The sequence below is a fragment of the Pteronotus mesoamericanus genome, unplaced genomic scaffold, assembly GCF_021234165.1.
Source record: "Pteronotus mesoamericanus isolate MK-2021 breed Mesoamerican mustached bat unplaced genomic scaffold, CSHL_Meso_final contig_20, whole genome shotgun sequence".
NCBI classification, from domain to species: Eukaryota; Metazoa; Chordata; class Mammalia; order Chiroptera; family Mormoopidae; genus Pteronotus; species Pteronotus mesoamericanus.
Window position 1 is genome coordinate 23,436,453 of NW_026555085.1, and position 15,094 is coordinate 23,451,546.

Sequence of the window (15,094 nt, forward strand, 5' to 3'; positions counted from 1 at the left end):
CATCATTCCAAAATCTAATGCCAATAAAAAATAGCAGCAGTACAAAGATCTAACCAAATCTGGAATACCGCAGATTTGTTGTACAAAACATACAATAATTTATTTTTAGCAAGAACAAGAAGCTTAATAACAGGTAAAAGAAATCAAATATTGCATTATATTGAATTCTAAAGTGAAGTAATCATAATTATCTCATAAATATTCCAATATCATAACTACTTGCTTTTTAATAACTATATTTAACCCTCATTTTTTAAAAAATTAAATGTATATTTAACAATGCTAACTGGAACAAATACATTTATGCACATTTACATCCTAGAACACCAGAGAAAATAGAAGACATTAGTCAAGATGAATTTTAAAAGTTCTATTCTTCGTCATCTGTGTGATCAGATGGCAAAGGACATACTTTTTTCTATTCCTAAGCCACTGCTTCCTGACTCCTTAAGAATCTAATTCTCTTTTTCAGAATCTTTAGGGGACAGTGTGAAGAATTTTCTAATTCCTTTTTGCCATTTAGGAGTTGGGTGCACCCAGACTGGATTCCCTCCTGCATACTTATTTTCAGCTTTCCTAGATGAAGGGGATGTGGAATTAGTAGCAGAGGTGGAGGAACCAAACATCTTCCTGGGGGCTTGAGAAGCCATCACCTTTCTGTAGGTGCCCGGGACATTGTCTGCTTTAGTCCACACCACATTCAAACTCTAGGAGATAAAAGCAACCAAATAGTTTACTAGCTGAGAGTGTTTCCCTGGACAAAAAACCCCAACAGTATAGGTTTCAAGTGTATAACTCAATAAAACATCATCTGCACACTGCATCATGCACCCATTGCCCCAAGTAAAGTCTTTTTCCATCCCCATTTCCCCTCCATGGCCCGCATAAGTGAAATAAGCCAGTCCCAGAAAGACAAGTACCAGATAATCTCACTCGTGTGTGGAACCTAATGAACAAAATAATCTGACAAACGAAATACAAACAAAGGCATGGAGACATGGAGCAGACTGACAGTTATCAGTGGGAAGGGGGATTGAAGAACTGGATAAAGGAAGGTAAGGGAGTTAACCAAAAAAAATATACATTTAACACATACACACTGATGACATTTCTGGTCAAGATGGAGGGATAGGTAAACACAGCTCGCCGCCTCACACACCACAGCAAAAATTTCAACTAAACTACATAACAGCTATCACCCAGAATAGTCAGAAAATTGAGCTGTATGGAAGTCCAACAACCAAGGAATTAAGAAGTCCTGTGCAGCCAGATGGGTAGGAGGGGCAGAGACACAGAGATGTGCAGAGACATGGAACGGGTTGTCCCACACCCATATGTGGTAGATAAAAACCAGGAGGGATACCTTGGGGGTGAGGGATCCCAGCATCACACCAGACCACCCAGCCCAGAGTTCCTGTCCCAAGAAGATAAATCCCTATAACTTCTTGCTATAAGTCCCCAGTGGTGGTGGGGGTGGCAGAAGAAACTGTGGGATTCTCAGAAGTCTCTTCTCAAAGGGCCAGAAATGGTCTTAGGACTTATACAGATTCACTCCCTCTGGGTTCCAGCACTAGGGCAGCAGCTGGAATGGGACCAGTAGCACATAGGGAGATACTGGAAGTGTCTGGCATCAAGGGGGATGGCAGGGGACAGCTTCAAAACTCCAGAGGCCAGGCAGCAGCAATTGTCCTTTTTTTGAGCCCTCTCCCACACATAGCCACAGAGTAGCAACACCATATCAGAGCACATGGGTTGCCCCACCCTGGCAATTACATAAGGCTCCTCCCCAACCAACTTACAGGTGCACTTTTCTACTATAGGCCACACTGCTAAGATAGGGAGTCAAAGCAGCTCTATGTAATACATAGAAACAAACTCAGGGAGACTGCCAAAATGAGGAGGCAAAGAAAATGGCCCATATGAAACACCAGATCAAAACTCCAGAGAAAGAACTAACAAAATGGAGATAAGCAATCCATCAGATGCAGAGTTAAACACTAGTTATAAGGATGCTCAAGGGACTCATTTCAACAATGTAAAAAAGACCGAAGCAGAAATGAAGGTTACTCTAAATGAAATCAAGTAATATTTACAGGGAACCAACAATGGGGTGGATGAAGCTGAGAATCAAATCAATAATTTGGAACATAAGGAAGAAAAAAATACAATCAGAACAGCAAGAAGAAAAATGAGCCCAAAAAGACAAGGATAGGTAAGGAGCCTTTTTGGACAACTTCAAACCTACCAACATTCAAATCATAGGGATGCCAGAAAGAGAAGAGAAAAAGCAAGAAATTGAAAATGTATTTGAAAATATAATGAAAGAAAATTCTCTAATTTGGTGAAGGAATTAGACATACAAGTGCAGGAAGCACAGAGAGTCTCAAACAAGATGGACGCAAACAGTATCACACTAAGACGTATCATAATTAAAATGCTAAAAGTTAAAGATAGACTCTTAAAAGCAGCAAGAGAAAAGCAGATAGTTACCTACAAAGGAGTTTCCATAAGACTGTCAGCTGATTTCTCAAAATAAACTTGGCAGGCAAGAAGGGACTGGAAAAAAATACTCAAAGTGATGAAAAGCAAGGATCTACAACCTAGATTACTCTATTCAGCGAAGCTATCATTTAGAATTGAAGGCCAGATAAAGTGCTTTCCAGATATTGTAAAGCTAAATGAGTTCATCTTCACCAAGCCATTAAATGCTAAAGGGACTTTCTAAGAAAAAGAAGGTAAAAACTATGAACATTAAAATGCCAATAAATTCACAGCTATCAACAATTGAATCTGAAAAATAAGCAAACAAGCAGAATAGAAACAAATCATGGATATGGAGATCATTTGGAGGGTTATCAGTTGGGAGGGGGAAGGGGGAGAATGGGGGAAAAGCTTCAGGGATTAAGAAGCTTAATTGGTAGGTACAGAATAGACAGGGGGATGTTAAGAACAGTATAGGAAATGAAGAAGCCAAAGAACTTATATGCATGGACATTAACTAAGGGGGTGAATTGCCCAAGGGAATGGGGGGGGGTACTGGCTGGATGGGGGCAAAGGGGGAAAAATTGGGACAAATTGGATTATGATTATAGCATAATCAATAAAATATATTAAAAATACATACAGACAATAGTGTGGTAATAGAGGGAAAGGACTCACTTCAGCCTAGTATTTGCTCTCTCCCTTTTTCTCTTATTAGGAGCAATAATGACTTCCATATAGGTAAATTCAGTAATTGATTCTGGATCCTCATCTTAACTGACATCCCAGGACCATTTGAGTGAAGTTCTTGCTACACTTTTTCACTTGGCTTCCAACATATCCTAGTCTCTCTGTTCACATTCTAACTTACTAGCTGTTCCCTCTCAGCTTCCTTTGCTGGTTTCACCTCACACCTCTAGGCATGTAATGTACAGAATCCCAGGGCTCATTCTTCCTTTTCTCTTCTCCACCTACACTGCCGCCCTTAATGATCTCATTCAGTTCCCTGGCTATAAAATACCATGTAAATGCTGACAGTTCCCAATTTCTATTTCTACTGAGACTTTGCCATTGAATTAAAACCTCATATATCTAACTATCTGTGACATTCATCCTCAGACCTGCTCTATATGCAGCTTTCTTCATATCAATTCAGTCAATTCTTCAATTCCATTCCTCCATTTGCTTAGCATTAAAACCTTGGAATCAAAAATTAGGGCTAGAAAACTAGGCTAGAGATATCAATGTTACTGTTAGCAGCATATAAATGATTTTCAGGAAATCTCCCTAAAAATTATGTTCTGCTTTGTCTTAACAAGATACAAGAGGTCCCTTTTCTTTCTTAAAAGTACTGCTTCCATATAAATTAAATTAAAAATACTGAAATGAATTTGTAAAGAGACACAAAACTGAATTCCTCCATAGCAAAGTCAGCAAATCACTTGACTCTCTACCAGACAGAGTTTATTTGCATGTCTAAAGGCAGAAATTATTTTGCAACACTGCTAATTACAATTTACAGGGTTGTGAAGTACTCAAAGGCAATTAAAGATACAGAGCACTCAGACTTAGCATCAGATAACCCAGAAAACTGTGAACGACACAGTTTTTCACTGGAAATAGTCAATAAACAATTTGCTTATTTCAAATTTCATTAATGAGGTAGGTTTTTATCTGTCACAAAAGAGAAGAATTTAAAAAAAGAAGACTAATAAAATAAAAAAAGGAAATTACTTTTCACTAATTCAACCATATTTAGATTTTTAAAAGAAGAGATGTTAAATACAATAAACATTCTACTAAGTCATTTTTCAATGATTTCACTATATGACACAAAATGTTATGTTTTTAACCCTCAAAGTTATATTCAAGTTTTCTATTTTATTATCATAATAATTCAATCAGTTATAATAACTCCAGAAGGACTATTAGAAAACTATTATTCTCTCTGTAATAAATTAGCACTTGAAAAATAAATGTGTTGACGTGGGTGGCATAATAAATAATTTCTAGTTTTTGTCCTTGGCTCCTGTCTTAGAGTTTCAAAAACACTTGGATTTGCCACAGTAGAAATTTTGTGAGTAGGAGTGTCTTTGTTATGCAAATTAGGTGAGTCTTGGTGGGCCCCTAGATAACTTCAGGGCCAGAGGCTCGTCTCCAGAAAGACCAACCACATGACTGAAACTTTGTGCTGCCCCAAAGTCTTGCAATAGAATAGGGGTTGAAATTTTGAGTTCATCACTAGGTTAATGATTTAATCAAACTTGTCCACAGAATGGCACCTCAAAAATAACTCTGGACAACAGTCTCAGTGGTGCTTATGGGTTGGTGAATACCAAATCAATGTCAGGGAGGTGACAGACCTAGATTCCACAAAGAGGGAGGACATGGACGCTTTGGACCACCTCACCCCACCCCAGACATTACCTATGTGTCATTTCCCCTTGGCTGGCCCTGAGCTGTACCCTTTGTAATAAAACTGTAATCATAAATATAGTGCTTTGGGTGAGTTCTGTTAGTTATTCTAGCAAAGTAACAAATCTGAATGGTAGTTGTGGGAACCTCTGACTTTTTAGCAGTTTGATAAAAAATGCAGGTGTCTCGGTCCTGCACGTAACATCTGAAGTGTGGCCTAGTGGCAGTATCCTGAAACACTTTGCCCTTCACCTGTAGGGCTGGCACTAACTCTAGAGAGTCAGTGTCAGAATTAAATTGAATTAAAGGACTTCTCAGAGAATTGGTGTCACAGGTGAGTAGGTAAATAACAATCAATATAGACTAATATGTGTCAGCAATAATGGGCAAATATTATGCTTAAATAAAACAACTAAGGAGTGACCGAATTTATTACTGAATCTGTCCATTTGATGTTCAATTATCAGCTCAACTCATTTAAAGTAAATCAATTTATAAAATAAATTAGATTTTTCTATGAGTATGGAGATCTAGTTGCACAAAAATTACAATAACTTTTACCAAAGTAACTTTTCCAGAGGATTTCCTTTCCCACCCACATAAATATACAAAGAGGAAGCTTCTGGGCCAGTTCTTCCTACTGCAAAGTAGAAATATGGCAGGTATCCAACGTATGTGAATAGTGTAAGTGGTAAGCCTGGATGATGTAGGAACAAAACTGACTTTTTAAGTCATCATATTTCATTGCTTACACATCTTTCTGGCATCAGCACATCTTGATTTCATTTAACCAATTTTTTCAGCCATCTACAAAATAAAAATGGAAGGCTTTTACAAAAAAAAATATTGGGAAAAATAAATCCAGATATAAACAGTACGTCTACAGAATTGTTATAGCAGCTCCAATCATAATGAAAGCAATGTTTTTAAGCTTTCTTGTATTATGAACATAATGCTCCCAGTATTTCAGAAGCAAGGGGTCTATTTATAATGGTCTTGGCCTCACTATGCCAAATCCTTAGCATGTGAACGAAAGCCAGAAAAATCAAGGATCCAAATTACACCATGTAGAATGCCAATGCTAGTTTCTTTTCCATTTCCTAAAGCATAATAAGACTAAGAACTTAGAAGGCCCAGCTAAAAATATGCGTACCCTTGAGTCTTTAAATGTGTGAAGTATAAAACAAACATTTGATCCCTATTTCTTGATTCAAATCTACATAAAACAGCACTAAAATTATTTGAAATTGATTTTATGGCAAAGGGAAAGCATGACAAAAAAATTAAACTACACAAAGGAATTAAATCAACTTTAGATTTCACCTCTTTCTTGCAGGACACAATAGAGAAAGCTTACTGGTTTCAAAAGAAGAAAAAAAGCTGCTATTATGTTAGCAGATCTACAGATAAACTTACCAGAAAACAAAGTAGTGCAATTATACCTGCTATCCATAAATCTCAGGTGGTGAAGGAAACAAAATGGATGGATGGTTGATGATAATTACTGGAAAACTATGCTCTGTTATTAGGTAAAATTAGTTCACTATGAACCTTCATTTCCAGGTAAGTCATAATGAGGGTATTGGTTTCCATACCTACATGTTATTAGGATATTTTACAGACTGAAACACCCCAACTCTGGAATGTGAGCTATTTTTCTCTGTTTTCCGTTTCAACTTTTGAATGAGTACCAAACTGACACAACTGTGTATTTATTAATATGCAGGTTAAAAGCTATGAAGCTTTGAACATTTCCATTATAAAAGTAAGTTTCTTCCTAACAGCAGTAAAAGTTTCTTAGCCTGGCTACTTTCAAAACATTGCCTAACCCAAAAATGAATTCTAAAATTTTAACTCCAGATTTCCAGTTTGGAAACAATAAATAAATAAATATGCATTCTGTTTAGCAGACATTGGCTTATAATTCAAGAGATACATCTATGTACACCTTCTCTACTCAGTGGTCAAAAACACTGTAAGATGTAACACCCAGTCAACCTCATGATTACACCGATTCTCCATTTCTACCAGGAGGGGAGACCTCAGCCTGAATGGAATGTCTCCTTGGTCAGTCCCTTTCAGTGCACTTTACCACTTCAGGATTCCTTAGGTCACTCCAGAGTCCCCTCCTTACTAAGAACTTCTCAGGATTATTTATGGCTTAAAGGACAGTTTCCAAGGAAGGCAATGCTTAACAAAAAGATACAGATTATATTGGAAGTATTTCAAGTATTCCACATTGCTTGTTCAGCTTCCACATTAAGCTGTTCCTGCCTCTATGCAATGAGAGAGATTACAAATTAGCTTCTCCTCTACAACCATGAAACTAATTTGATTGAAAAATCCTTAGGGCTTATCATTTTAATCCAACATATTTACTTAGCATAGAAATGTTATCTTTTGGTGGACGGTGTTCATTCCTGATGAAAGACTTCTTTCTAAAGCTAGAGCATATAAATTATTTCCTACTTCAACTTGTCTATAATCTATAAATTGTCCTGGATATATCCCTTTCTTTAGTCCTGTCCTGGTACTAATATTCAACCAAAATCTCTACTTTTATAAGTTATTTTTGTAGTTTTAATAAATATAAAAAACCTTATGAAATCACATTACAACACAATAGTCCTTCTTATTCACAAAATGAGGATTGCAAAGATTACTTATTTTAGAAGCTACCATAAACAATTTATCTACAATTCTGACTTTTTTTTATTATAGCACTTGGCTTGTTTTAGCCTCAATAAATTAGAAGTCACTCTAATAGTGACCTAACATTTTCTATTGTAGACAGTGTTTACTCTTAATTACTAAAGTTTTTGATCTATTAAATACATAATCAATTATCTTTCTAAACTTAACATTCATCACATATTTTTGTAATACATTTCCACATCATTCATTTCCACAATTAGTAAGTAAAATTCAATTTAACACAGTGTTATTTTTGTTTGTACTTTTTGAAATATATTCAATGTGTTTAAGAACAGGAATGTAGTCTAGATTTTAAAAACAAAGAAAAGGAAAGGAAAGACGTGCCAGCATAGGCTTACAAGTTTGAAATGGGTACCTGAGCAAGATGGTAGTAAAAAGCTCATGAAAAAGGAGACAAGCTTTTTCATGTTATAAAAGTAGTTATAGAAAGGAACTTTCTTCATACTTTTTCCAATTTTTAAAGGTCTATTTACTGTGTTTTATGTAGAATTTATGTAGTCTTACCACAAAATCAATAGCATTAGAAAAGCTATTCACTACCATGTTCAAAAGAGTTGGAAAACATAACATCTGTGGATTACCCATCTTCTTTTTAAAGAGAAAAAAACATACATTGATTCTTTTGAAAAGTGCCATGATTAAAGTGCTTGTGGTAAGACCCTTCTGAAATCCAGATATAGGTTCACATTCATAACTCGTTCCACTGGACCATTCCATATTCCCACAGTGTTGCCTTAATGTCAAACCTCATACACTACTGTTCTGTTCAACAGCAACGACACAGCCAAATTCATGCTTCTTATTTTGAAAGTTCTGTGTTTTTAAAGAGTTTGATCAATGCCTTCTATCCATTAAGTCAGTAAGAAGTATTTTTACTAAGACCAGTTAAAGGAATGAGGTAAAGGCAGGCAAGGAAGGAGAGTGAGGGTCAGGGGAGGTGGGGGAATGTGATGCAAATGGAAGAAAAGAGAAAGTGCTCCCAGGATTTATGGTTTATTACAGCGTACGTAGCACAGAGAGACACACTACATGCTGTTTAGTAGGAATTCTTAAAGATGGTTTCACTCTTCTTTGACACAGCTTATAGCATGTAAATTTTTCTTTTTATGGCTCTTCTTAGGATGCTCTGCTTGTTTGACCTTTGCCTTTATGCTTTATGTCAAGTATAAATGCTCTTCTCTAACAAGTGTTCAGCTTAAGCTCATAAGTGCACATAAGCCTCAGGATACTTTTTAGTAGGTAGATTGGTGTGTAACTAGAACTTTTCTTTTTAAATTAAAAAGTGAGAATTAAAAACTTTCATATTTTCTGATACTTAATTAGAGAACAGTGTGTTATTTCAGAAATGTAAATACACATGGGTCAGGGGAAAGTTTTAATAAGTCGGACAGTACAAAGTTTGGGGCTGAGAGTGAACTATCCATCTGAGAAGTGCTTAACACATTTCTGAAACGAAATAATGACAATTATTTGAGGGCATTTTCTAAATTTGCCTTGAACAATTGCCAATCTTGCTCTGATGACTCTTTGGGATCCAGAAGGCTGTGCTATTAAAAACTTTTCATTTTACCTACCTTTAATTATATGTGATTTTAAATGTTAAATAATGAAAAATATGTTAAGTGTTTTTTATCTAATGTCTGGGAATCTATATGATTTTAAAATAAGTATAATGTAACCAATTTCTGCTTTGTTTTGTTTTCTGTTTTTCAATCATTTGGAGTGGTGAAATGTATAGTAGATTTTGCCATTATAAACCTGGGAAAGGAAGGAAATATCAGATCAGGGTAAAATGTAAACGTATAGAATACACAAAATGTCTAATATAGTTCTCTGCATATCACAGCCTCTAAATAAATGAAAATAGTTTAAAACACTTAGTTTCTATTTTGTGCCTCCCTACTTATTTACTAATATAATCTTTATACTAAGAGGTAAATAGGGATGTCATTACCCTCCCGTTACAGATGGAAAACTGAAGCGCAGAGAAGTTAGGCAACTTGCTGGAGGACAAACAGCCCATAGATGGCAGAGGGTGCTTTGAACTCAGTAATCTGCTGGAATGATAAAAACACGGATTAAAGGGGCAGGTATGCTGCCTGCCCAGAGTGAGTAGAGCATGGTGCCAGATGAGTCTGGAGAGGTGGGCAGGGGAGAGGCCACAGGGGCTATTCAGTCATTTACAGTAGTTTTCTCTTTACCTTGGGACTCTGGAAGGTCATTGAGAGTTTTTTTTTTTTTTCAGCAGGAAAATACATGAACAGATATACCAGATCATAACTTGACTGTGGTGTGGAAAACGCAAATCAAAAGGCAAAGTGAATATCAAACAACCACTTAGGAGGCCTTTACAGTATCTATTCAAGAGATGTTATCTGCATCTAGGAAGGTTCATTATCTGCTGGGACCACTTAAAGCAACTGAACAGGACAGTATAAACAGCTGATTTAATAAGGCTCAAAATTCAGCATAAATGCTGCTTTCTCCAAGAAATTTTCCTTGAACAGTGATCCTGGGTTAGATCCCTCTGCTAAATGCTCCAGTTATCACCTCTCATCGCGTTTTAAAAACTATCTTGCAATGACCTTTTACTCTTCGGTCTCCTCTGCGGAAGCCCGAGCTCTCTGAGCAGGCTGTGCCGTTTGTTGTGGAATCCGCAGGATCTGACGTGACGCCTGTTTACTGGGCTTTGAATGGCAAAGGAGAATAGCTGTATCCCACAAGAGTAGTTAATTAGTCCAAATAAACTTGTACTGGGAAAATCTGGGTCATATACACATTAGTGTGAGGAGATTTGTGGTATGTGGGTGTGTATGTGGGTGGCAGGAAGAGGGGAGATAAGATGCCCTTCTCTAGGAAGTCACCTCTCGTTACTTTTTGTCTCATTCAGCCTCACTTCTCTCTAAATCAATTATCCCTTGTTGTTATCACACCCACAAAACCTTTTCTCAAGGAAAATACTTTTACACACTCACAAAGGAGTCTACATTTCGTTGGACTTAATAAAATAAAAATTTCATGGAGAAAAAGCCTTCAAAGAGTTATTTAAAATTGTGAGTTACAGAATGAACAATAGAGAGAAACTTGTGTTCATATATGCTCATTCTATGTAAACAATTAGAAACTGCATAAAAATATAGTTTTCTCACTATTTGACCTATTTCCAAAGTCAACTGGAATTGTCATTCGTTGTATAAACATTTGTTGAATTTATTGAGTGCCTGTTACATGAAAATTTCTGTGAGTGACACTATGAGGACTACAAAAATAAAAATAAAATTCTATTAAAAAATCATGTCTAAGTTTATATAAATAAGTTCTATATTCTAATGACTTGAGAAAAAAATACAGCCACCCATGGAAGTCAAGTCTTTTATGGACTGTTTCCAATCACAAAGCAGCAATTACATCAAAACAAACAAAAATACTTAAAATTCTCTAAAGGGCAGACTACATTTTCTAACCCAATATAACAATAGAGGCACTAAAATCATCATTTAAACTTTGCTAGAGACCATACTACATAGTTTATAAAGGACTTATTTTGAATTGTAGCAGATGTAGGTTCGAACTCCATCCTTTAATTATCATTTAGGGCTCTTAATTTATTTACCTATAATAAAGGACAATAATGCTCACTCTGAGCGGTAGAACTCTAAGGAAGTAATGTACAATATGTTAAATGCCTAGCATTGTACCTAACATACCGCAGCAATTAGCCACAACTAACAGACTGACAGGCAGACTCAAAACTAAAGCTGTCTTTGAGAGTCCAGCTATGGGTCCTTCAGAGTAATAAATGCCATGCATTAGATGAATGTAGAATTTCCAGAAAATATGCCAGTAATACTAGAGAAACGGGAGTTGGGAGGGCAGGAATGGGAGTGGGCTGCATTTTTATGCGTGGTTCAGCACGAGATTTTTTTTCTTGGGTTGGAGAGGCATGGAAGAGATGATATTCTTAATGAAGCTAGAAAGATTGAGCGTAGTACCAATTAGACCAACAATTTTCAACCAGTGTGCTCAGAGTTTTTATTTCTTTAATTTTTAAATTAAATTAAATTTATTCTCTATCATCATTTATCCCCCCTTATCCTCTTCTACCTCTACCCACTCCACCCCCACAATCACCACACCCTGTTCTTTTTTCTCCCATTTTTGCTTGATCCCTCCACCTGGCCTCCAGCCCTCTCCAGACCTGTCAGCCTGCTCTCTATGAATCTGTCTCTACTTTGCTTGTTAGTTCAGTTAGTATCTGACTATTTAGTCAGGGGTACTGATCTCTTTCTCTTTAGATTGTCAAATAAAAAATGACAACAGCCAACACAACAATAGCCGTCTGGGGATAAATGCCCTGTCTTGAGCTATAAATACTTAGATCATATAATAGAGTTGTACCTTATTGATCAAGTCACATAATAAGGTTGTATCTAAGTGGTTAATTCTTGGTAACAGAAATCCTTATATACAAGTATAGGCACATGAGTTTTTAAAAAGTCACTTTGGAGCAAAGAAGGTAGGTAATTACTTTTTTTTTGTAAATCAATCAAAATTATACCTATTTTATCATCTGACTGGCTAAAACTATAACATATTTTTTGGTGAACTGCAGAATTTTAGCAATTAGCTTTTGTGTGCCATGAGATGAAAAAGGTTGAAAATCACTGTTAGACCCTATCTAATACATATAAAGGCTAAATATGAATGGACTAAATATGAATGGACTATAATATGGAAAACACCATATTATTTCTTAAACTAATATGGATTTGCTCCATGACACATGACAGTTCATTATAGTAAATTATAGGTGTTTTGGAAAAACTTTGGACTTATGCACCAATAATCAACGACTGGTTTCCTCAGGTATGTGGTGATCCACATAACACCCAGGAAAATATCACTGAGTCCCGTGAGCTCCATCACTGTATGTTTCCTTAACACCCTTTATCTGGAGAATTAAAAAGACATATGCAAAAGAGAACAGTCCTCTATATTTATTGTCATAGAGTACATGCTTCATAACATTCATAATATGTCTGAAATGCTAATAAACTTCTTGAGGTGAAACATAACTATGATGAGAATACAGAGCAAGAACTCCAAATAAAGTATAGCTGGAATGAAGACATAGTCATCCTTACATGTGATCAACTGGGATATTAAAAGCAAATTGAAATTTTTTTAGACTAACATTGTTATTTAGGATTTAAAAAGCAAGTCTAAGAACCAAATTCTTGATTGCAAAACATGTATTAAATGTAGTTAAGATCTGCTACTAATCATCTCTGCCTGGAAAAGGACGTGTAACAAATCACATCAAGAGAAATGTTGAAGAGATACTGACCACTTATAAATGTTTGTGACCGCTCATTCCAAGGAGGTGCTGCCACAACTACATGCTAATATTTAAATAAAGCTATACATTGAAATTTAAATCACTAATTATAAATCTGGTCACTTCAATAACTTTACTGCCAATAAGCAAAATGAGAAAGTACTCACAGAACCATGCAAGCTTTTACAACTGAGAGCCCTAATATTAGCAAGCATTTAAACAATTTTCAACATCTTTGGCTTAAAAAGAAAGCTCCAAGAAAGATAAATACCAAATATATCTAAATGTCATTAATGTTTAAAAGTAAATGTTTAGCTGCTAGGACTACACAAAACAAGAGCCTAAAATTCCTGAAAGTAGCTAGAAATCCTTGTAACACTAAATCTCAGGCATTCTTGGAGCAGAAGTTATGGCTGAAATGGCAAACCTAAAGAATTAACTGTGTGCCCTTCTTTCTTTGCTCCTACCTATTTCATCAACAAATGACATTTTAGTTTAAATAATAAAGCTAGCAATATTGAGAGGACAGGATTTTAGATTAGTTTTGTAACTCTAATAATATTAAGTAGATAAAAACTCTAGCCAGTTATAATGCTGAGAAATACCCATTCTATAGATTGTTACTTTGAACATACTTTATATACCAAGATTAATGCTGACTGTGGGAGTATATTATGTCAAAGAAGAATCTATAATAAGAGATAGAGTTTTTATGAAAAATAAATATTATTGGCATTATTTCTAGGATCATTAAATATAGACATTTTAAATATACACTTAAGAGAATATTCACTATTTTGTAAAAGGAATTTTTAAATAATATACAATAAAAGTTTGGGGAAGACAAATTATCTGTTTTCTCAGGTGTAGGAAATTAAAATGTGAATGCAAAATACAATTTATTAAGGTGAAAAAAGTCCCTATTAAGTATGGTATGTACCTAAATCCTTAAGTCCTTTTCAATGTTTACATAGGCTCCAAAATTCTTGTTGAATTTAAGAAGAGTTTGATATATACATATAAAGTATGCACTCTTAAAATTTAATTATTTCTCATTTAATCATTCCTCTTCATAGCGGATTGGCTTGATATCAGAGAACAATGAAAATGTAGATAGTACCTCTCACAAACTGACTGCAAAGAATAATATGCTTCATGATGAAAAAATAATATTGAACACTTACATTTTTAAGAGTTCTCATGAATATACAAGTAGAGCTAGACTGTCCTCACCTTTGGAAGTTATTTAAAGTAAATATTTTCAATGTGAAATTATTTTGATGAGGAGAGAGTTAAAAATTTTTTGAATGATACCAAGGATTTATAGTTATTCACTTTCTTTTAAAAATATGACATAGTAGCTGTAGATTTTTCCTAACATTTGGGGTCAGGATGTGAGGCCACGCAAAGGGCAAAGATGATTCAAAACCAGTAGATTAATTTACTTTTAGCCAATTATAATTAATATCACATCAAGACTGTTTACATTTTTGCTGTCATCCATATGCATTAGCACCAGGTTAATGTTCAAGCCATGAACCAAATGATTGCTTGCATAAATCTCCACTGCTGTTAGATAGAAAGTCCATTGCCCTCTCCTTACTTCCTGGGAATAACCTTTGATCTTCAGATCAGCAGTAAAATAATTACCAACTTTGGCCAAACCAGGATTAGTCATTTCAGTTCTGAGTAGTTGCACAGCTGGAAACAGATGTGCAGGTCTCCTGCACAGATCCTAAAGGAGCTTCCCCAAGCATTTATATCATACTTGTCATCCGTTTATCAGCGGCCAAAATGTTTCTCTTTTGTAAACGTGTGTAGAACATTCTCAGAATTTCAAACAATAACAAAGCAGGGCTGAACGTGGCCGAAATGCAAAAAGGAAATCTACCATCTGTCCAAATCAGACAGTCTTATTATCAGAAAATGAAGGCTAAAAACAACATACATGCATACACACACACACACACACACACACACACACATTATTTTAATACAGATTTTCAATAATTTTTCCAAGGAGAAGCTATACAGGGAAAATACCAAAAGTTTAAGCAAGAAGGAAACTACAGTGGAAAAATTTTTAATTGTGAAAATATCTTTTAAAATGCGTTAACCCATGAAGTTAGTTTTTATTGTTAAATT

At 35.4% G+C, this 15,094-nt stretch overlaps 1 pseudogene; it reads right to left on the reverse strand.

Annotated features, from left to right (window-relative positions):
* Positions 1-370: 370 nt before the first annotated feature.
* On the reverse strand, positions 371-14,775 carry LOC129066835 (PCNA-associated factor-like; annotated as a pseudogene).
* Between the last annotated feature and the right edge of the window lie 319 nt (positions 14,776-15,094).